The sequence below is a fragment of the Nipponia nippon genome, unplaced genomic scaffold (genome assembly GCF_047370975.1).
Source record: "Nipponia nippon isolate SJK-2023a ecotype South Korea unplaced genomic scaffold, ASM4737097v1 scaffold_3, whole genome shotgun sequence".
In the NCBI taxonomy this organism is placed as follows: Eukaryota; Metazoa; Chordata; class Aves; order Pelecaniformes; family Threskiornithidae; genus Nipponia; species Nipponia nippon.
The window spans coordinates 54183572-54204122 of NW_028262347.1; the positions used below are offsets into that span (position 1 = coordinate 54183572).

At 54.7% G+C, this 20551-nt stretch overlaps 1 long non-coding RNA gene across 5 annotated transcripts; it reads right to left on the reverse strand.

The window, feature by feature from the left end:
* Window positions 1-11965: 11965 nt before the first annotated feature.
* On the reverse strand, window positions 11966-20551 carry LOC148054612 (uncharacterized). Of its 5 annotated transcripts, none has more exons than XR_015706222.1 (3): window positions 20320-20551; window positions 18918-20201; window positions 11966-18181 (listed from the first exon to the last, which is right to left on the reverse strand). It is a non-coding gene; the product is annotated as an uncharacterized LOC148054612 (long non-coding RNA). The 5 variants fall into 5 exon arrangements; XR_015706225.1 differs by having other exon boundaries at window positions 18918-19070; window positions 19797-20551; XR_015706226.1 differs by having other exon boundaries at window positions 11966-15995; window positions 16925-18181; window positions 18918-20551.

A 20551-nucleotide genomic window follows, 5' to 3' on the forward strand; every position in this document is an offset into this window, starting at 1 on the left:
GACGCGCTGCCGGTCCCTCCGCGACGGCGACCACACTGACCGCCGGCGCCTGCAGGGGGCGGCCGAAGAGCGGCGTCGTCGCGTGCGGCCGGGGCGTCACAGAGGGGGCGTCACAGAGGGGGCGTCAGAGGGGGCGGGGTGGCTCGCCCCGGCCCGGGAGGAGCGGCCTCCGCCTCCGCCGTCGGGGCGCTGCTGCTGCGGAGCCCGCTCTGCTCCCGCGTCGGGGCGCTGGGGGCTGCGTCCCCCTGTGCGTCGGGCGAGGTTTTGGAGGGCAATGCAGCAGCGCGGGCCACGGACGGGGCTGCGGACCAACCGCTGAGCGTGCAGCAAAGCTTGGCCCTGCCCCGCCGCTGCGCTGGTGCTGAAAGGGCTCAAGCCCCGATGGCCGCAGCCACTGCATCCAAATGCCTCCTGAGAGAATTAAAGCCTAGGGGCAAGGAGGATGTTTGAAATGTCGTGGTCACTTAACTAAGCAAAAGGAAGGGAGGCCTCTGCGATTTAGAGAGTCGTTAGAACGGTTGGAAGATAAGGGGGCTCCGGGATAATCCCGTCTGGGACAACTGGGCCGGGGGAGGACAAAGGCAGGGAAGATGGGAAGTCCCAGAAGAATGACAGCAGCCTTGAAGGAGCCCGTTTACGCGATCCTAGGGCGGAGTTTGGGCAGAAGCAAAGGTCAATCAGCGAACACAGCGAAGCAGACATCTGAAGACCCCCAAAGACCACTTGAAGACCACCACGGGAGACGACTGCGCGTGCGGATCGGGCATTTGCCTATGTTAATAAGCTCCAGGAAACACCATGATTATGTAACTGAATTCTCGGGAATCCTGTGAATGGGTAGGACTTTATGGTATACACTCTCTGAAAGTCTGCCCAATCGGTGGAGCACTCACGGTGGAGAATCCCCCGCGCTGCCCAGCGCTGCAATAAAGAATCCCTGCTTACCGGTACCTTCGTTGCTATTGAGTTTCATTTCAGGGACTCTCCGAATACCCCGTTTCTCCCTTGGGGAGATTCGGCCTGGGAGGAGAAGCATCCGTGCATTTTTGCCTGAGTGCTGCGTGCGCGGCGGGAGCTGTGGCTGCTCGGCCCCAACCCGCTCCGCCGGCCCGTCCCTGCCAGCTGCCGTGCTCGCCCCGGAGCCCGAGCCCGGCTGCGCGGCCTCCCTGGCGGGCTGCCCGCCTGCGCCGCCTCCCTCCCCGCCGGATCAAGCACCGGCTTCTGTCGCGACGTGGGTTTTTGGGGGTGGGGGGGGGTGGTTTTGCTGCTCGGCTGCCCTCAGGGTTTAGCGAGGCAGAGGGCTCGGCGTGACGGCAGAAACCTGCCCCAGCGGCACCGCCGCCCCCTGCCGCGCTGCGCGGACACGGCTGGCCCCGGCGCGCCGGCGAGGGCGGGCGCAGCCCTGGGCTTCCCGCTCGGGCGGGCGGGGGCGGCTCCCGGGGCCGCGCCGCCCCTCCCCGCCCGCGGTGCCGCCGCGCGGGGGATGGCGGCGGGGGCGCGGCGGCGGCGGCGGCTCCTCCCGGCCTGGATGGGGGCGGCGGGGGACGAGCGGGCGGCGGCGGCGCCCCCCCCCGAGGCCGGGCGGCGGCGGGCGGCGGCAGGGCCCAGGTAGCGGGGAGCGGGGAGCGGCGGGGGCGGCGGGCGGGCGAGGCCGGGCCCTGCCCTGCCCTGCCCTGCCCTGGCCCTGCCCTGGCCCTGCCCTGAGGGTCTCCCCGTGCGGTGCCCAGGGCGGCGGCGGCGGCGGCGGTGTACTGCATGAACGAGGCGGAGCTGGTGGACGTGGCCCTGGCGGTGCTGGGCGAGGTGAGGCTGGACCCCCGCGGGCGGGCGGGAGGGAGGGCTCCGGGGCGCGGGCAGGGAGCGCTGCCGCCGCCGGCTCCCTGGCGGCCCCTCCGCGGGAGGCGGCGCTGGGGGCGCTGCCGAGCGCCGCCCGGGTTTGCCGGTCCCCTCGTCCCCTTCCCGGAGGCTGCCGGCGCCGGCGCAGCTGCCTTTGGCCCCCGGCCGCCCCGGGCTGCCCGCCTGCCCCTTGGAGCGCTCCCGGGGTGAAGTCGCGCACAGCCGGGTCCGGTTGTTTTCCCTTTGGTCAGAATCGACGGTGCGAGGAAGAGGAGGAGAAGGCCCGGTCCGGGAGCGAAGAGGAGCAGGCGCTCCAGCCAACAGCAGACGAGGCTCCTGGAAGCACAGGCGGCACCGGGGGAGGCAGTGACCGCAGTCCGGCTCTGCCATCCCCTCCTGACGCTGGTGGTGGCGCCGACGCAGAGAGGAGAGGCTGGGAGGACTCCGAGGACGCTGTTCTGAACTATGTCAGGGCGATCTTTTTCAGCTAACGTTGCCTCCGCTGTGGCTCCCCAGGAGCAGAGGGGACAGTGGGGAGGGTGTCCCCTCCCGCAGCACCGAGGGTGGCGGGAGGAGGGCCTGTGGTGGGCTGTGTGTCTGCTGTGTTGGTGGCCTACGGAGCTGGTAGGAGGCTCGTGAAGGCCTTGGGCAAAAAGGAAGGGGGCTTCTTCTCAGCACTTCTCCCAGCGTGTGCTGGGATCCGGTGGGATTTGGCTCTAGGTTAGGTGATTAGATTAGGTTACGTTCCTTTCTGTTTGGCATCTCAGGGCATGGGCAGATTAAAGAGGACATGTGGGTTTCTGCGAGTGTCCCTCTGGTGGGTCAGTGTTAGGACTGGAGGGGAGCGGGGAGTTGCTGGCCCTGGAAGGCCTTTGCTGGCTCTGCAGAGCTGGGATAGTCACGGTTCAGCCTTGGGGCTCCCTTGTCCTTGCGGTCCCTCTGTGACAGCTGCAGTGGGGCCTGGCACTGAGTTTGGCTCCGGGCTGTGGCAGGCCTCCCATAGCTGAGGAGGACATGGGTGGGAGCAGACTGGCAGGGCCAGGGACCATCCCGAGGGGTGAAGATGGGGGCTGTGGCCGGTGAAGGGATGAGGATGGCTCAGCCCTACAAAGGCAGGAAGAGTTTGGTAACTGATGATTAGCAGTAGCTCAGCACTAATCCCTCAGCTGAGCACAATCATGGCTCAAGCCTCCCCAGAGGAAAAGGCCACAGATGGGTGCTCCCTCTCAGGGGTGTCTGCAGGACTGCTTTTCATTCAGAGCAGGGGCAGGGAGGGACAGGCATTTGCTTCATATGGGCTATGGGTGAAAGCACCTTGTTGATGCTGACACCAACACCCGAATTAGCCCCAGTGGGAAACTTCAAGTAAGGACGGTACAAAGCTCTGCGGATGACACCACAGGCATTCCTCTTCACTGTTCCGTGGAAGGCTCTGACTCACTTACTGAGGCTCGTTAAAGCAGGCATGAGGTCTAGCTGAATAAAACCAGGCCTGCAGCGTGAAATTTCTGGATCACTGGAGATGTTTGTGCCTTGAAAGCACAGCATCGTCAAGGCTGGAAGGGGCCTCGTCTTGTCCGTCCCCACCCTGCTCAAAGTAGGGTCAGGCAGGGCAGGTCGCACAGGGCCACGTCCAGTTTGGGGCGTCTCCAAGCATGAGGACTCCACAACCTCTCTGGGGCACAAATAAACCACCACCAGCAAGCTGAGCTGGGGCCTCCAGCCCTGCCCCAGGTCCTTGGGGCCTCCAGCCCAGGAGGCCCACTGAGGTGTAGGCAGAGGCCTCCAGGCCCTGCCTGAGCTCTGTCATGGTGTCCGCGGCTCCAGCTCTGTCTCAGCTGTGCCTGGCCACGGACCTCGCTGCTTCAGACCCCAGCCCGCAGGCTGCCTTCCCGGTCTGCACTTGGCCTCCCTGTGGCCCTGCCTGGCCATCGCTGGACTGCGTCTGACCCTGCTTGCCACCACTGGGCCTGCACGCCAGCTCGGCCTGGCCTGACTTCCTGGCTTGCCCTCAGAGCTGCGCCTCACTGGGCACAGGTTTGCCCCTCTGGGCTCTCGGCTGCCCACCCCGGGACCTGGCTGCTCCCCTCGCTCGCGTAGGCCGAGGCCAGCAGGGCGGGGCCCAGCCATGGGACCCCCTTTGGCTCCCGGTCCCTGAGGGAGCAGTGTGCCTGCGCTGCTCCCTGACACGGGTCTCTCACCACCCTCGCAAGAGAAAAGGTTTTTCCTTAGGTTGAGGTGGGATTCCCCCTGTTCCAGCTTGTGCCCACTTCACACCTTTTCACTCGGCAGGCTAGAAATCCATCAGATCCCCATGGGATCTGCAAAGCTTCCATGGCTACCAGAAGCTCACTGTCCTGGTTTCAGCTGGGATAGAGTTAATTTTTTCCTAGAAGCTGGTATAGTGCTGTGTTTTGGATTTAGTATCAGAGTAATGTTGATAACACACTGGTGCTTTAGTTGTTGCTAAGTAGTGCTTACACTGGTCAAGGACTTTTCAGCTTCCCATGCTCTGCCCGGTGCACAAGAAGCTGGGAGGGGGCACAGCCAGGACAGCTGACCCAGACTGGCCAAAGGGCTATGCCATACCGTATGCTCAGTATATAAACTGGGGGGGGTAGGCTGGGGGGCAGCGATCGCTGCTCAGGGATGGGCTGGGCATCGGTCAGCGGGTGGTGAGCAATTGCATCATGCATCACTTGCTTTCTATATTATTATTACTACTACTACTATTTTACTTTATTGAAATTATTAAACTGTTCCTATCTCAACTCATGAGTTTTCTCACTTTTACCCTTACAGTTCTCTCCCCCGTCCCACTGCAGGCAGGGAATGAGCGAGCGGCTGTGTGGTGCTTAGTTGCTGGCTAGGGTTAAACCACAACACTCTCCCATCACCTTCTGCCCAGACCACCAGGAGGATTGCTCTACAAAGGCAGGAAGAGATGATTAGCAGTAGCTCAGCACTAATCCCTCAGCTGAGCACAATCATGGCTCAAGCCTCCCCAGAGGAAAAGGCCACAGATGGGTGCTCCCTCTCAGGGGTGTCTGCAGGACTGCTTTTCATTCAGAGCAGGGGCAGGGAGGGACAGGCTAAGTGCCTGCATAGGAAGAGAGCCTGAGTGAGCCTTCAAAAATAGGACTCTCCTCATCCAAACGTGCTAGGTCCGAAGCGCTCCAAGTGTGCAGCAAAACTAAGAAGACGTGTACTAGATAACACAGTTTATTAAAGACCAAACTGCAACAGAACCCTTGGAATTAGATGCAGGTTAGCTGCTGGGTGAGGTGGAAGGCAAAGGTTTGCAGGCTTCATTCATCTCCCTGTGAGCACTCTGTTTTCTGGCACTGGCACTTCCTCTGCTCCAGCATCTTCTCGTTGCTAACGGTGTTGGAGGTTCAGCTCTGACGGGGGAAGGGCGGGAGAAGAAAAGGCTGTGCGTGAGTTTTACAGCAGGCTGGGCCAAAGGCAGCACTGGAAAGTGGATCCTGGGAAGGGCAGCACTAACGCACAGATCCAGATACTGAAAAGCAAACTCTCAAACGGGTCGGCAACAACGTTACAGCCTGTGGGCTACAGACGCACGTGGAAAATTGCATTACGTGGAGATACAGCTCAACTTCTTGCAGTTTTTGCCTTATTTCTTGTCCAGCTCTTTCTCCCATCTCTCTTTTAGACTGCTCTGTTTGCCTGTGACCCACCGTGCTAGTCTCCCAGCGCCTTCTGGGGTCAAGCCCTGGTTCTGCCCCGGTTCTTCCTGAGTCCCACGCAAAGTGAACAACTTTTCTCACAGGTCCTGGTTTCACCTTGCCCCCTGCATGCGTTTTTTCGACTGCACCTCCAGTTGCTGGGAAATGTCACCAACTTGTAAGCGGCAAAACAAAAGGAACTCAAAGAGAGAGCTCTAAAGTTACTCACTTCTGTGGAGATCTGTAAGGTGGGGGGCCCTCGAGACTGCATTCGTTGCCTGCTGAGAGAGTATTAAAATGTATTAAAATCTCGATGTATGGTGACCAGCTCTGCTCTTGTCGCTCGGGGCCCCTGGGACTGTGTCATGGTCAGCGAGGCCATTGACCTCAGCAGCCCTGCTGGGACTCCTGGCTCATGGCTTTTACCCATCACGATAACTTCATCTGTGTTGATCAACATCATCATCATCATCATCATCATCATCATCATCATCATCCACTGCTACAATAGCAGCAGGAGTCTCAAGAGAAGTCAATCAGTTGCAAAATACAGCCAACAGATAATTAGCAACACGGAAGAGAAGCATAGGAAAAGAATCATCCAGGTTCCAGCAGAAACAAATAATCACCTCAAATCCACCAAACCAACCAGCGCTCACATTTCTTCTTAGTTTACCAACCTGGTTGGCCACCTCAGAACAGCTGTTCTTCATCTCTCCCTGGAAACTGAGCTGGGACTCTCTCTGCCCGCATATCAGCTTTGTCCGAGTTCCCTCCAGATGCATCTTCAACCTGCACAGCAAATGAGTAAGGAGAGCGTGAAGCAAAGCAACAGTCGGCCTTTTTCACATACTCCTACGTAAGCAGCACAGCCACGGCTTGCTTCATCTGTAACATGCTTGACAGGCCAGGAATTACTGAGAACAGCCAGCACTCCAGCATCACACATCACTTGGAGGGCCCAAAGTTCACCTGAACAGAGGAAGAAAAGGCTTCCTTCCCTCCCAGGAGAACTGCAGGCAGCCTGTATTTGCAAGGCCTTTTGCAGCTTTTTAAAACCATAGGTTCATGCACAGAAGCACCTTGCAAGATCGAATGCAAGGCTTGAATTTGCTCACAAACGGTTAGGTACATGCTTTTATATTAGAGTCCAGTGAAGCTTGACTTCTACTCAGCGTGATATTTCTTTAAAGCACTAAAAAGCCATGCCTGGTACGTTCTTCCTCCTGTGTGCCGTTTCTTCCCCGCATTTCGTCCAGACGTTCTTCTGATCGGCATTTCATCTCGGCCAGCTTCTTCGCTTCCTCGCTTTTGCTCCCACGCTTTCAAAATAGAAAAGATACATCGCGCACAGAGCACAGGAACAGGATCCATATGCAGAATGTGCACATGGTGTTCTCCACAAAGAAGACAACGGGGATCTCCCAAGTCCAGTCTCCTCTCGCAGCTCTCAGGCACAGATCTCTCTCCTGTCCACAGCACACAGCCTACCCATCAAAGGAACTGTGCTGAGGAACGCAAGTGCCCCCATATTGCTCACCAGGCACGTTCAAAACGCAGTAGCACCAGCAGGATGAGAGAATAGATAGACTTTTCCTCTGCAGGTGCCCTGCCCAAAAACCTGGGGGATTCCCCAGAGCCCACCTGATCTTTTCATACGTCACCTGCCCACAAGAAATTCAAAGACTAAAACCAGTCATTCCCAGAAGCCGTTCATATACCTGCTGATGTTGGTGTTTGTTTGCAGTCCGTGTTTTCTGAAAGCCAGTGGCCAAGTCCTCCAGGCCATTTTGAGCCTACCGCAGCATTAAAAGAAGAAAAGAGGAGTCACGCTAGGACTTTCCCGACTGAAGGTCACGCCTCACGGCCTTTCTGCTTCTCTTGCCAGCATCAGTCCAGCACAGCGTTTGCCTGCCCTGCAACGCGCCCCAAGCACACAAAATACTGCCAAGGGAGGTGTCGTTCCCTTATTAGTTGCTGACTTTCATCTTTGGAGGTCTTCTTGTTGCATTACGGACCCACACCTTCTGGCCAAGGAATCCATAGTCACTAAAACAGGAGGGTGACCAGAGTACAGGCAACGGAAGAATTCCTGTCACAGTCTGATGATGATAGTCAAGCCTCCAGGATGAAGCGCTGGGCTCCACCTGAGCGCGAGGAAAGCCCGCAGCCAAAAGTACCAAATGCCTCTACTGCATGACTGTCTGAAGCACTGCCTGAGGTCTCAACCTCACGACTGGTCTAAAGCAGAAAATACGCAAGCCAGTGCCTTACTGTCAACTCCTTAACAAAGATGGCGTTAAGTGGGACTTGCTGTAGTCTCATGGGACAACTCTCAAAGCCAGAAAGCTGGGGAATGGGCCAGCAGGACTTTCAGAGAAGCCTATAGTCAGTAGAACAGAGGAACTGATCTCTCGTAGGCTCTCCAACAAAAACCTCATCTTAAAATTTCCCCACATGAATACGGAACTGGGCTCTGTAGCTCATGAAAAGGGAAGGCTCCGACTAGCTTACTGAGGCAGAGGCTTGCAGGTCTTTCTGAAGGGCTTCAATGGTCGTGGCTTGTTGCTGGACTGTGGCTTCCAGCCTGGCGTTTTCAACTTGGAGCCTGGAAAAGAAGTACAGGCCTTGTCACAGAAGTCCACAAGAGCACAAATCCCCACAGAAGAGTGTGAAAGAACCTCATCTAAAACAAAAGCATCTTTGAAAATCGTGTATTATTATCTCACTGGGATGCAAGAAGACAGTCCTGTTGTTTTCACACAATCGCACAAAGCAAAGCCTTGCTCCACTGTGGTACTTCCTTACCGTCGTATGCGTTCTTTCAGCTCTGCGACAGCCGTAGTTCTAGAATATGCGACCAGAAGGCCCTGCTGGTTCCTGGAAGTTGTTAGTTCCCTCTGCTTATCCTTTATGGCGTTCTTCAGGGACGTGACATAACACTCAGTCCGGATACGCCGTTCTTTCAATTCCTGCAGCTGTCAAACCACAACAAGAATCCCCAGCGGTCAGCTTAGGTTTGATAAAAAGGAGTGGACTGCTTTGACTCTCACGTCGACCCTCCAAAGCCATGTTACTTCTTCATCTTTTCTACGGGCCCCTCTCCTACGTCGACACTGATTTCCTACAGCATTTCCTAAATGCTGCCACAACACTCCTCCTCCTGCTCCTAAAGTGACTTTGCAACTCCCTAACAGTGATGACGTGATGAGGGAATACAAAAAAGCACCAGCGCAACACTCCAGCATGCCTACTCTTTCTCTGTCAGCACACACTCCGCTTTGCCAAACCCAAGAGAAGCAGCAAATACGTGTGTGCTCTGTGAAACTGGAGAAGCAGCTTTTTGAAAGGAACACCCTTCTCCAGTTAAGGACAAAGTGACTTTCACGGTTAGTGGCCTTTGTAATGGTAGGCGCCAGGCTTATAAAACCAGGTGAGTCCCTTACACGTCACTCAATCTACTCCTGTTGCCAAGTTGTCTAGTATACTAAGACCACCTTAGCGTAGCCCTCCACTGTTACTTCAAGCGGTGCAAACCAGCAGGCACCAAAGACAGCAGTGCTGTTCCCTCCCAGCCCCCTCATCACAGCGAGCCGCACACTGAACCACCCTGGGTTCCACAAAACCCCCAAGAAAGGATCAGTTCCCCACTCTGGTTTGCTACAAAAAAGGCCCGGGCCCCTGCCAAGAGACAAGAGACGGGCTTTCTCCATACCTTCGCTTTAGACCTGTCCAGTTCCTTCTGCAACTGCAGTTTCTGTTCCTGCAGGTCCCTGCTGTAGCGCTTCTTGGCTTCAGGTGAAGCTTCTGCCAGGGCGTTCTTTTTGAGAGCGTCGGCAAGCTCCTGCTGCAGCTGCCTGACCCATCTCTAAAGAAACATGAGCACGTTCCATGAGCACAGAGAAATCAAGAAGAAGATGACAACATGAGAGATGCTTTTCCTCATGGGATTATAACATTAGATCCGTCTTCAGGGTGGCCAGCAGGCTGAGGGAGGTGATTCTCCCCTTCTGTTCTGCTCTCGTGAGACCCAACCTGGAGCACTGCATCCAGCCCCTGGGTCCCCAGCACCAGGAGGACACGGAGCTGTTAGAGCAGGTCCAGAGGAGGGCGAGAGAAATGATCAGAGGGCTGGAACACCTCTCCCATGAAGAAGGGCTGAGAGAGTTGGGGTTGTTCAGCCTGGGGAAGAGAAGGCTCTGGGGAGACCTTATGGCAGCCTTTCAATATAGAAAGATGGAGAGAGACTTTTTACCATGGCCTGTAGTGACAGGACAAGGGGCAACGGTTTTAAACTAAAAGAGGGTAGACTTAGATTGGACATGAGGAAGAAATGTTTTGCAACGAGGGTGGTGGGACACTGGAGCAGGTTGCCCAGAGAAGTTGTGGATGCCCCATCCCTGGAAGGGTTCAAAGTCAGGCTGGACGGGGCTTTGAGCAACCTGATCTAGTGGAAGATGTCCCTGCCCGCAGCAGGGGCTTGGACCTGATGATCTTTGAAGGTGCCTTCCAACCCAAACCATTCTATGCTTCTGTGACTAGTGAATTCAAAGATCAGAGATTTTGGCCGCCACCAGCAGGCATCTGCGGGCACCTTTCTCAGCTGAGCACATCTAAACTATCGGCAGCTCTTCATGAGGCTTTCTCTTTCCTCATACACAGAAAAGGCTTAAGTATTCTTCTCCTTGGAACACAGGCTGCGAGTCCGTGCATGCGCTTTTTTCCAGCCCACTGTTTTCCCTCCTTATGCAGACCTTCTGCTTCACAACGGGAACGAAATGCGGTTGGAAACTCAGTTCAGGTCCAAATACAACAACCACCTCTCAGCAGCATTCCAAAATGAACTCAGTTGCAAGAACAGCTCTCCGTACACCAACAGGCTCTATTTAAAGATATCTGCATCGGCCTCTATTAGAGTCACCTGTCTGTTGCCTTGACAATGTGCTTGAGTTAAAGCACCCTTCTTTAGCTGAAGCTCTTCCCGCTGCAGTGCAGAAACCTGAGAGAGCAAGAACACAGACAGAGAGACAGACAGTGGGGACAGGAAGCCCCAGCAGCACTGCAGATTCACATTGCATTTCAGCACTGGGGTTACAGAAGCGTGACTCCTGCATTACCTCCGGAGGAGAAAGTAACTCATTCTCAAATGAAGAGACATCATCTCCCGCTTGCTCTGCTGCTGGCAAGACACCTACGGAGGAGGAAAGAGGGGCGACGCTGCTGCGAGTGCTTATTTCACTCTGCTTTTCCCCATCCGCTTCACTCCACAGCAGCTTACAAAGGTAACCATTTAGCCCGTCAGGAAATTACCATTGCCGTGCCCCTGTGCAACGGACGGCGTGCACGCTCCGCGTCTCTCTGCATCTGGAAGCTGCGCACCCGTCACCACTCTCCTGGGACCCTCCGAATCCGTCTGCGTAATTTAAAAGAGAGGCGTGAGAACTGGCACAGGCTCCACCTCGACCCGTTTCCACGCACAAATCTCCCGCTTCAGCCACCACGCGTAACGTGGTATCAGGTGACGGACAGAGCAAAAAGGGCAAACAGAGCCAGCGTGTTGGGCATCTCTGTTGAGCGGGGCTTTCAAAAGGGGCCGAAGGACACCTGCCCAAGATCGAGAGGACCTAGGCAGAAGCAGCTAAGCGTCTGGACGCTAGGCCCTACGGGCAACCACTTGACACTGACTGGATGCGGAGAAGAGAGCTGTGTGGTGGGAAACCAGCAATGCTCACAGCGCCAGCCTCCTAGGATTTCAGAGGACTGTAGCCGGCGGGAAGCTTTACTGCTTCAATCCTGTACTAGAAATGCAGCTCAAAGGCCAGCTGCTAGGAGACCCGCGTCATTAGCTTGACCTGACGTCGTCCCAGTGCTAAGTGAACAGCTTGCCTGCAGCACCGGCATGTCCAGGTCCCAGTTACGAGCGTGTGGCGGAAGCAGCAGCAGAGGGAAAGGAGCCCCAAAGCAAGCGAGCCCAGTGGGGCCCCACTGCGTCCTTCAGAGAAGGGGAAGAGTGGTGGGAAAGCTGCCCGGCGGAAAAGGACCTGGGGGTGCTTGTCGACAGCCGGCCGAATGGGACCGGCAGCGTGCCCAGGTGGCCAAGAAGGCCAACAGCATCCTGGCTTGTATCAGGAACAGGTTTAGATTGGATATTAGGAAAACTTTCTTCACTGACAGGGCTATCAAGCGCTGGAACAGGCCGCCCAGGGAAGTGGTTGAGGCCCCACCCCGGAGGGATTTAGAAGACGTGTAGGCGCGGCGCTTAGGGATACGGTTTAGGGGTGGACTTGGCAGTCTGAGGTTTACGGTTGGACTCCAAGATCTTGAGGGTCTTTCCCAAGGCAAATGATTCTGTGATTCTGTGACTCTACCTCAGAATCAAAAGGGGAGTCGTCATCTTCCTCTTGCTCTGCTGCCGGGAAGACACCTAGACACCTAGACTCCGAGGACGCTGTTCTGAACTATGTCAGGGCGATCTTTTTCAGCTAACGTTGCCTCCGCTGTGGCTCCCCAGGAGCAGAGGGGACAGTGGGGAGGGTGTCCCCTCCCGCAGCACCGAGGGTGGCGGGAGGAGGGCCTGTGGTGGGCTGTGTGTCTGCTGTGTTGGTGGCCTACGGAGCTGGTAGGAGGCTCGTGAAGGCCTTGGGCAAAAAGGAAGGGGGCTTCTTCTCAGCACTTCTCCCAGCGTGTGCTGGGATCCGGTGGGATTTGGCTCTAGGTTAGGTGATTAGATTAGGTTACGTTCCTTTCTGTTTGGCATCTCAGGGCATGGGCAGATTAAAGAGGACATGTGGGTTTCTGCGAGTGTCCCTCTGGTGGGTCAGTGTTAGGACTGGAGGGGAGCGGGGAGTTGCTGGCCCTGGAAGGCCTTTGCTGGCTCTGCAGAGCTGGGATAGTCACGGTTCAGCCTTGGGGCTCCCTTGTCCTTGCGGTCCCTCTGTGACAGCTGCAGTGGGGCCTGGCACTGAGTTTGGCTCCGGGCTGTGGCAGGCCTCCCATAGCTGAGGAGGACATGGGTGGGAGCAGACTGGCAGGGCCAGGGACCATCCCGAGGGGTGAAGATGGGGGCTGTGGCCGGTGAAGGGATGAGGATGGCTCAGCCCTACAAAGGCAGGAAGAGTTTGGTAACTGATGATTAGCAGTAGCTCAGCACTAATCCCTCAGCTGAGCACAATCATGGCTCAAGCCTCCCCAGAGGAAAAGGCCACAGATGGGTGCTCCCTCTCAGGGGTGTCTGCAGGACTGCTTTTCATTCAGAGCAGGGGCAGGGAGGGACAGGCATTTGCTTCATATGGGCTATGGGTGAAAGCACCTTGTTGATGCTGACACCAACACCCGAATTAGCCCCAGTGGGAAACTTCAAGTAAGGACGGTACAAAGCTCTGCGGATGACACCACAGGCATTCCTCTTCACTGTTCCGTGGAAGGCTCTGACTCACTTACTGAGGCTCGTTAAAGCAGGCATGAGGTCTAGCTGAATAAAACCAGGCCTGCAGCGTGAAATTTCTGGATCACTGGAGATGTTTGTGCCTTGAAAGCACAGCATCGTCAAGGCTGGAAGGGGCCTCGTCTTGTCCGTCCCCACCCTGCTCAAAGTAGGGTCAGGCAGGGCAGGTCGCACAGGGCCACGTCCAGTTTGGGGCGTCTCCAAGCATGAGGACTCCACAACCTCTCTGGGGCACAAATAAACCACCACCAGCAAGCTGAGCTGGGGCCTCCAGCCCTGCCCCAGGTCCTTGGGGCCTCCAGCCCAGGAGGCCCACTGAGGTGTAGGCAGAGGCCTCCAGGCCCTGCCTGAGCTCTGTCATGGTGTCCGCGGCTCCAGCTCTGTCTCAGCTGTGCCTGGCCACGGACCTCGCTGCTTCAGACCCCAGCCCGCAGGCTGCCTTCCCGGTCTGCACTTGGCCTCCCTGTGGCCCTGCCTGGCCATCGCTGGACTGCGTCTGACCCTGCTTGCCACCACTGGGCCTGCACGCCAGCTCGGCCTGGCCTGACTTCCTGGCTTGCCCTCAGAGCTGCGCCTCACTGGGCACAGGTTTGCCCCTCTGGGCTCTCGGCTGCCCACCCCGGGACCTGGCTGCTCCCCTCGCTCGCGTAGGCCGAGGCCAGCAGGGCGGGGCCCAGCCATGGGACCCCCTTTGGCTCCCGGTCCCTGAGGGAGCAGTGTGCCTGCGCTGCTCCCTGACACGGGTCTCTCACCACCCTCGCAAGAGAAAAGGTTTTTCCTTAGGTTGAGGTGGGATTCCCCCTGTTCCAGCTTGTGCCCACTTCACACCTTTTCACTCGGCAGGCTAGAAATCCATCAGATCCCCATGGGATCTGCAAAGCTTCCATGGCTACCAGAAGCTCACTGTCCTGGTTTCAGCTGGGATAGAGTTAATTTTTTCCTAGAAGCTGGTATAGTGCTGTGTTTTGGATTTAGTATCAGAGTAATGTTGATAACACACTGGTGCTTTAGTTGTTGCTAAGTAGTGCTTACACTGGTCAAGGACTTTTCAGCTTCCCATGCTCTGCCTGGTGCACAAGAAGCTGGGAGGGGGCACAGCCAGGACAGCTGACCCAGACTGGCCAAAGGGCTATGCCATACCGTATGCTCAGTATATAAACTGGGGGGGGTAGGCTGGGGGGCAGCGATCGCTGCTCAGGGATGGGCTGGGCATCGGTCAGCGGGTGGTGAGCAATTGCATCATGCATCACTTGCTTTCTATATTATTATTACTACTACTACTATTTTACTTTATTGAAATTATTAAACTGTTCCTATCTCAACTCATGAGTTTTCTCACTTTTACCCTTACAGTTCTCTCCCCCGTCCCACTGCAGGCAGGGAATGAGCGAGCGGCTGTGTGGTGCTTAGTTGCTGGCTAGGGTTAAACCACAACACTCTCCCATCACCTTCTGCCCAGACCACCAGGAGGATTGCTCTACAAAGGCAGGAAGAGATGATTAGCAGTAGCTCAGCACTAATCCCTCAGCTGAGCACAATCATGGCTCAAGCCTCCCCAGAGGAAAAGGCCACAGATGGGTGCTCCCTCTCAGGGGTGTCTGCAGGACTGCTTTTCATTCAGAGCAGGGGCAGGGAGGGACAGGCTAAGTGCCTGCATAGGAAGAGAGCCTGAGTGAGCCTTCAAAAATAGGACTCTCCTCATCCAAACGTGCTAGGTCCGAAGCGCTCCAAGTGTGCAGCAAAACTAAGAAGACGTGTACTAGATAACACAGTTTATTAAAGACCAAACTGCAACAGAACCCTTGGAATTAGATGCAGGTTAGCTGCTGGGTGAGGTGGAAGGCAAAGGTTTGCAGGCTTCATTCATCTCCCTGTGAGCACTCTGTTTTCTGGCACTGGCACTTCCTCTGCTCCAGCATCTTCTCGTTGCTAACGGTGTTGGAGGTTCAGCTCTGACGGGGGAAGGGCGGGAGAAGAAAAGGCTGTGCGTGAGTTTTACAGCAGGCTGGGCCAAAGGCAGCACTGGAAAGTGGATCCTGGGAAGGGCAGCACTAACGCACAGATCCAGATACTGAAAAGCAAACTCTCAAACGGGTCGGCAACAACGTTACAGCCTGTGGGCTACAGACGCACGTGGAAAATTGCATTACGTGGAGATACAGCTCAACTTCTTGCAGTTTTTGCCTTATTTCTTGTCCAGCTCTTTCTCCCATCTCTCTTTTAGACTGCTCTGTTTGCCTGTGACCCACCGTGCTAGTCTCCCAGCGCCTTCTGGGGTCAAGCCCTGGTTCTGCCCCGGTTCTTCCTGAGTCCCACGCAAAGTGAACAACTTTTCTCACAGGTCCTGGTTTCACCTTGCCCCCTGCATGCGTTTTTTCGACTGCACCTCCAGTTGCTGGGAAATGTCACCAACTTGTAAGCGGCAAAACAAAAGGAACTCAAAGAGAGAGCTCTAAAGTTACTCACTTCTGTGGAGATCTGTAAGGTGGGGGGCCCTCGAGACTGCATTCGTTGCCTGCTGAGAGAGTATTAAAATGTATTAAAATCTCGATGTATGGTGACCAGCTCTGCTCTTGTCGCTCGGGGCCCCTGGGACTGTGTCATGGTCAGCGAGGCCATTGACCTCAGCAGCCCTGCTGGGACTCCTGGCTCATGGCTTTTACCCATCACGATAACTTCATCTGTGTTGATCAACATCATCATCATCATCATCATCATCATCATCATCATCATCCACTGCTACAATAGCAGCAGGAGTCTCAAGAGAAGTCAATCAGTTGCAAAATACAGCCAACAGATAATTAGCAACACGGAAGAGAAGCATAGGAAAAGAATCATCCAGGTTCCAGCAGAAACAAATAATCACCTCAAATCCACCAAACCAACCAGCGCTCACATTTCTTCTTAGTTTACCAACCTGGTTGGCCACCTCAGAACAGCTGTTCTTCATCTCTCCCTGGAAACTGAGCTGGGACTCTCTCTGCCCGCATATCAGCTTTGTCCGAGTTCCCTCCAGACGCATCTTCAACCTGCACAGCAAATGAGTAAGGAGAGCGTGAAGCAAAGCAACAGTCGGCCTTTTTCACATACTCCTACGTAAGCAGCACAGCCACGGCTTGCTTCATCTGTAACATGCTTGACAGGCCAGGAATTACTGAGAACAGCCAGCACTCCAGCATCACACATCACTTGGAGGGCCCAAAGTTCACCTGAACAGAGGAAGAAAAGGCTTCCTTCCCTCCCAGGAGAACTGCAGGCAGCCTGTATTTGCAAGGCCTTTTGCAGCTTTTTAAAACCATAGGTTCATGCACAGAAGCACCTTGCAAGATCGAATGCAAGGCTTGAATTTGCTCACAAACGGTTAGGTACATGCTTTTATATTAGAGTCCAGTGAAGCTTGACTTCTACTCAGCGTGATATTTCTTTAAAGCACTAAAAAGCCATGCCTGGTACGTTCTTCCTCCTGTGTGCCGTTTCTTCCCCGCATTTCGTCCAGACGTTCTTCTGATCGGCATTTCATCTCGGCCAGCTTCTTCGCTTCCTCGCTTTTGCTCCCACGCTTTCAAAATAGAAAAGATACATCGCGCACAGAGCACAGGAACAGGATCCATATGCAGAATGTGCACATGGTGTTCTCCACAAAGAAGACAACGGGGATCTCCCAAGTCCAGTCTCCTCTCGCAGCTCTCAGGCACAGATCTCTCTCCTGTCCACAGCACACAGCCTACCCATCAAAGGAACTGTGCTGAGGAACGCAAGTGCCCCCATATTGCTCACCAGGCACGTTCAAAACGCAGTAGCACCAGCAGGATGAGAGAATAGATAGACTTTTCCTCTGCAGGTGCCCTGCCCAAAAACCTGGGGGGTTCCCCAGAGCCCACCTGATCTTTTCATACGTCACCTGCCCACAAGAAATTCAAAGACTAAAACCAGTCATTCCCAGAAGCCGTTCATATACCTGCTGATGTTGGTGTTTGTTTGCAGTCCGTGTTTTCTGAAAGCCAGTGGCCAAGTCCTCCAGGCCATTTTGAGCCTACCGCAGCATTAAAAGAAGAAAAGAGGAGTCACGCTAGGACTTTCCCGACTGAAGGTCACGCCTCACGGCCTTTCTGCTTCTCTTGCCAGCATCAGTCCAGCACAGCGTTTGCCTGCCCTGCAACGCCCCCCAAGCACACAAAATACTGCCAAGGGAGGTGTCGTTCCCTTATTAGTTGCTGACTTTCATCTTTGGAGGTCTTCTTGTTGCATTACGGACCCACACCTTCTGGCCAAGGAATCCATAGTCACTAAAACAGGAGGGTGACCAGAGTACAGGCAACGGAAGAATTCCTGTCACAGTCTGATGATGATAGTCAAGCCTCCAGGATGAAGCGCTGGGCTCCACCTGAGCGCGAGGAAAGCCCGCAGCCAAAAGTACCAAATGCCTCTACTGCATGACTGTCTGAAGCACTGCCTGAGGTCTCAACCTCACGACTGGTCTAAAGCAGAAAATACGCAAGCCAGTGCCTTACTGTCAACTCCTTAACAAAGATGGCGTTAAGTGGGACTTGCTGTAGTCTCATGGGACAACTCTCAAAGCCAGAAAGCTGGGGAATGGGCCAGCAGGACTTTCAGAGAAGCCTATAGTCAGTAGAACAGAGGAACTGATCTCTCGTAGGCTCTCCAACAAAAACCTCATCTTAAAATTTCCCCACATGAATACGGAACTGGGCTCTGTAGCTCATGAAAAGGGAAGGCTCCGACTAGCTTACTGAGGCAGAGGCTTGCAGGTCTTTCTGAAGGGCTTCAATGGTCGTGGCTTGTTGCTGGACTGTGGCTTCCAGCCTGGCGTTTTCAACTTGGAGCCTGGAAAAGAAGTACAGGCCTTGTCACAGAAGTCCACAAGAGCACAAATCCCCACAGAAGAGTGTGAAAGAACCTCATCTAAAACAAAAGCATCTTTGAAAATCGTGTATTATTATCTCACTGGGATGCAAGAAGACAGTCCTGTTGTTTTCACACAATCGCACAAAGCAAAGCCTTGCTCCACTGTGGTACTTCCTTACCGTCGTATGCGTTCTTTCAGCTCTGCGACAGCCGTAGTTCTAGAATATGCGACCAGAAGGCCCTGCTGGTTCCTGGAAGTTGTTAGTTCCCTCTGCTTATCCTTTATGGCGTTCTTCAGGGACGTGACATAACACTCAGTCCGGATACGCCGTTCTTTCAATTCCTGCAGCTGTCAAACCACAACAAGAATCCCCAGCGGTCAGCTTAGGTTTGATAAAAAGGAGTGGACTGCTTTGACTCTCACGTCGACCCTCCAAAGCCATGTTACTTCTTCATCTTTTCTACGGGCCCCTCTCCTACGTCGACACTGATTTCCTACAGCATTTCCTAAATGCTGCCACAACACTCCTCCTCCTGCTCCTAAAGTGACTTTGCAACTCCCTAACAGTGATGACGTGATGAGGGAATACAAAAAAGCACCAGCGCAACACTCCAGCATGCCTACTCTTTCTCTGTCAGCACACACTCCACTTTGCCAAACCCAAGAGAAGCAGCAAATACGTGTGCGCTCTGTGAAACTGGAGAAGCAGCTTTTTGAAAGGAACACCCTTCTCCAGTTAAGGACAAAGTGACTTTCACGGTTAGTGGCCTTTGTAATGGTAGGCGCCAGGCTTATAAAACCAGGTGAGTCCCTTACACGTCACTCAATCTACTCCTGTTGCCAAGTTGTCTAGTATACTAAGACCACCTTAGCGTAGCCCTCCACTGTTACTTCAAGCGGTGCAAACCAGCAGGCACCAAAGACAGCAGTGCTGTTCCCTCCCAGCCCCCTCATCACAGCGAGCCGCACACTGAACCACCCTGGGTTCCACAAAACCCCCAAGAAAGGATCAGTTCCCCACTCTGGTTTGCTACAAAAAGGCCCGGGCCCCTGCCAAGAGACAAGAGACGGGCTTTCTCCATACCTTCGCTTTAGACCTGTCCAGTTCCTTCTGCAACTGCAGTTTCTGTTCCTGCAGGTCCCTGCTGTAGCGCTTCTTGGCTTCAGGTGAAGCTTCTGCCAGGGCGTTCTTTTTGAGAGCGTCGGCAAGCTCCTGCTGCAGCTGCCTGACCCATCTCTAAAGAAACATGAGCACGTTCCATGAGCACAGAGAAATCAAGAAGAAGATGACAACATGAGAGATGCTTTTCCTCATGGGATTATAACATTAGATCCGTCTTCAGGGTGGCCAGCAGGCTGAGGGAGGTGATTCTCCCCTTCTGTTCTGCTCTCGTGAGACCCAACCTGGAGCACTGCATCCAGCCCCTGCGTCCCCAGCACCAGGAGGACACGGAGCTGTTAGAGCAGGTCCAGAGGAGGGCGAGAGAAATGATCAGAGGGCTGGAACACCTCTTCCATGAAGAAGGGCTGAGAGAGTTGGGGTTGTTCAGCCTGGGGAAGAGAAGGCTCTGGGGAGACCTTATGGCAGCCTTTCAATATAGAAAGATGGAGAGAGACTTTTTACCATGGCCTGTAGTGACAGGACAAGGGGCAACGGTTTTAAACTAAAAGAGGGTAGACTTAGATTGGACATGAGGAAGAAATGTTTTGCAACGAGGGTGGTGGGACACTGGAGCAGGTTGCCCAGAGAAGTTGTGGATGCCCCATCCCTGGAAGGGTTCAAAGTCAGGCTGGACAGGGCTTTGAGCAACCTGATCTAGTGGAAGATGTCCCTGCCCGCAGCAGGGGCTTGGACCAGATGATCTTTGAAGGTGCCTTCCAACCCAAACCATTCTATGCTTCTGTGACTAGTGAATTCAAAGATCAGAGATTTTGGCCGCCACCAGCAGGCATCTGCGGGCACCTTTCTCAGCTGAGCACATCTAAACTATCGGCAGCTCTTCATGAGGCTTTCTCTTTCCTCATACACAGAAAAGGCTTAAGTATTCTTCTCCTTGGAACACAGGCTGCGAGTCCGTGCATGCGCTTTTTTCCAGCCCACTGTTTTCCCTCCTTATGCAGACCTTCTGCTTCACAACGGGAACGAAATGCGGTTGGAAACTCAGTTCAGGTCCAAATACAACAACCACCTCTCAGCAGCATTCCAAAATGAACTCAGTTGCAAGAACAGCTCTCCGTACACCAACAGGCTCTATTTAAAGATATCTGCATCGGCCTCTATTAGAGTCACCTGTCTGTTGCCTTGACAATGTGCTTGAGTTAAAGCACCCTTCTTTAGCTGAAGCTCTTCCCGCTGCAGTGCAGAAACCTGAGAGAGCAAGAACACAGACAGAGAGACAGACAGTGGGGACAGGAAGCCCCAGCAGCACTGCAGATTCACATTGCATTTCAGCACTGGGGTTACAGAAGCGTGACTCCTGCATTACCTCCGGAGGAGAAAGTAACTCATTCTCAAATGAAGAGACATCATCTCCCGCTTGCTCTGCTGCTGGCAAGACACCTACGGAGGAGGAAAGAGGGGCGACGCTGCTGCGAGTGCTTATTTCACTCTGCTTTTCCCCATCCGCTTCACTCCACAGCAGCTTACAAAGGTAACCATTTAGCCCGTCAGGAAATTACCATTGCCGTGCCCCTGTGCAACGGACGGCGTGCACGCTC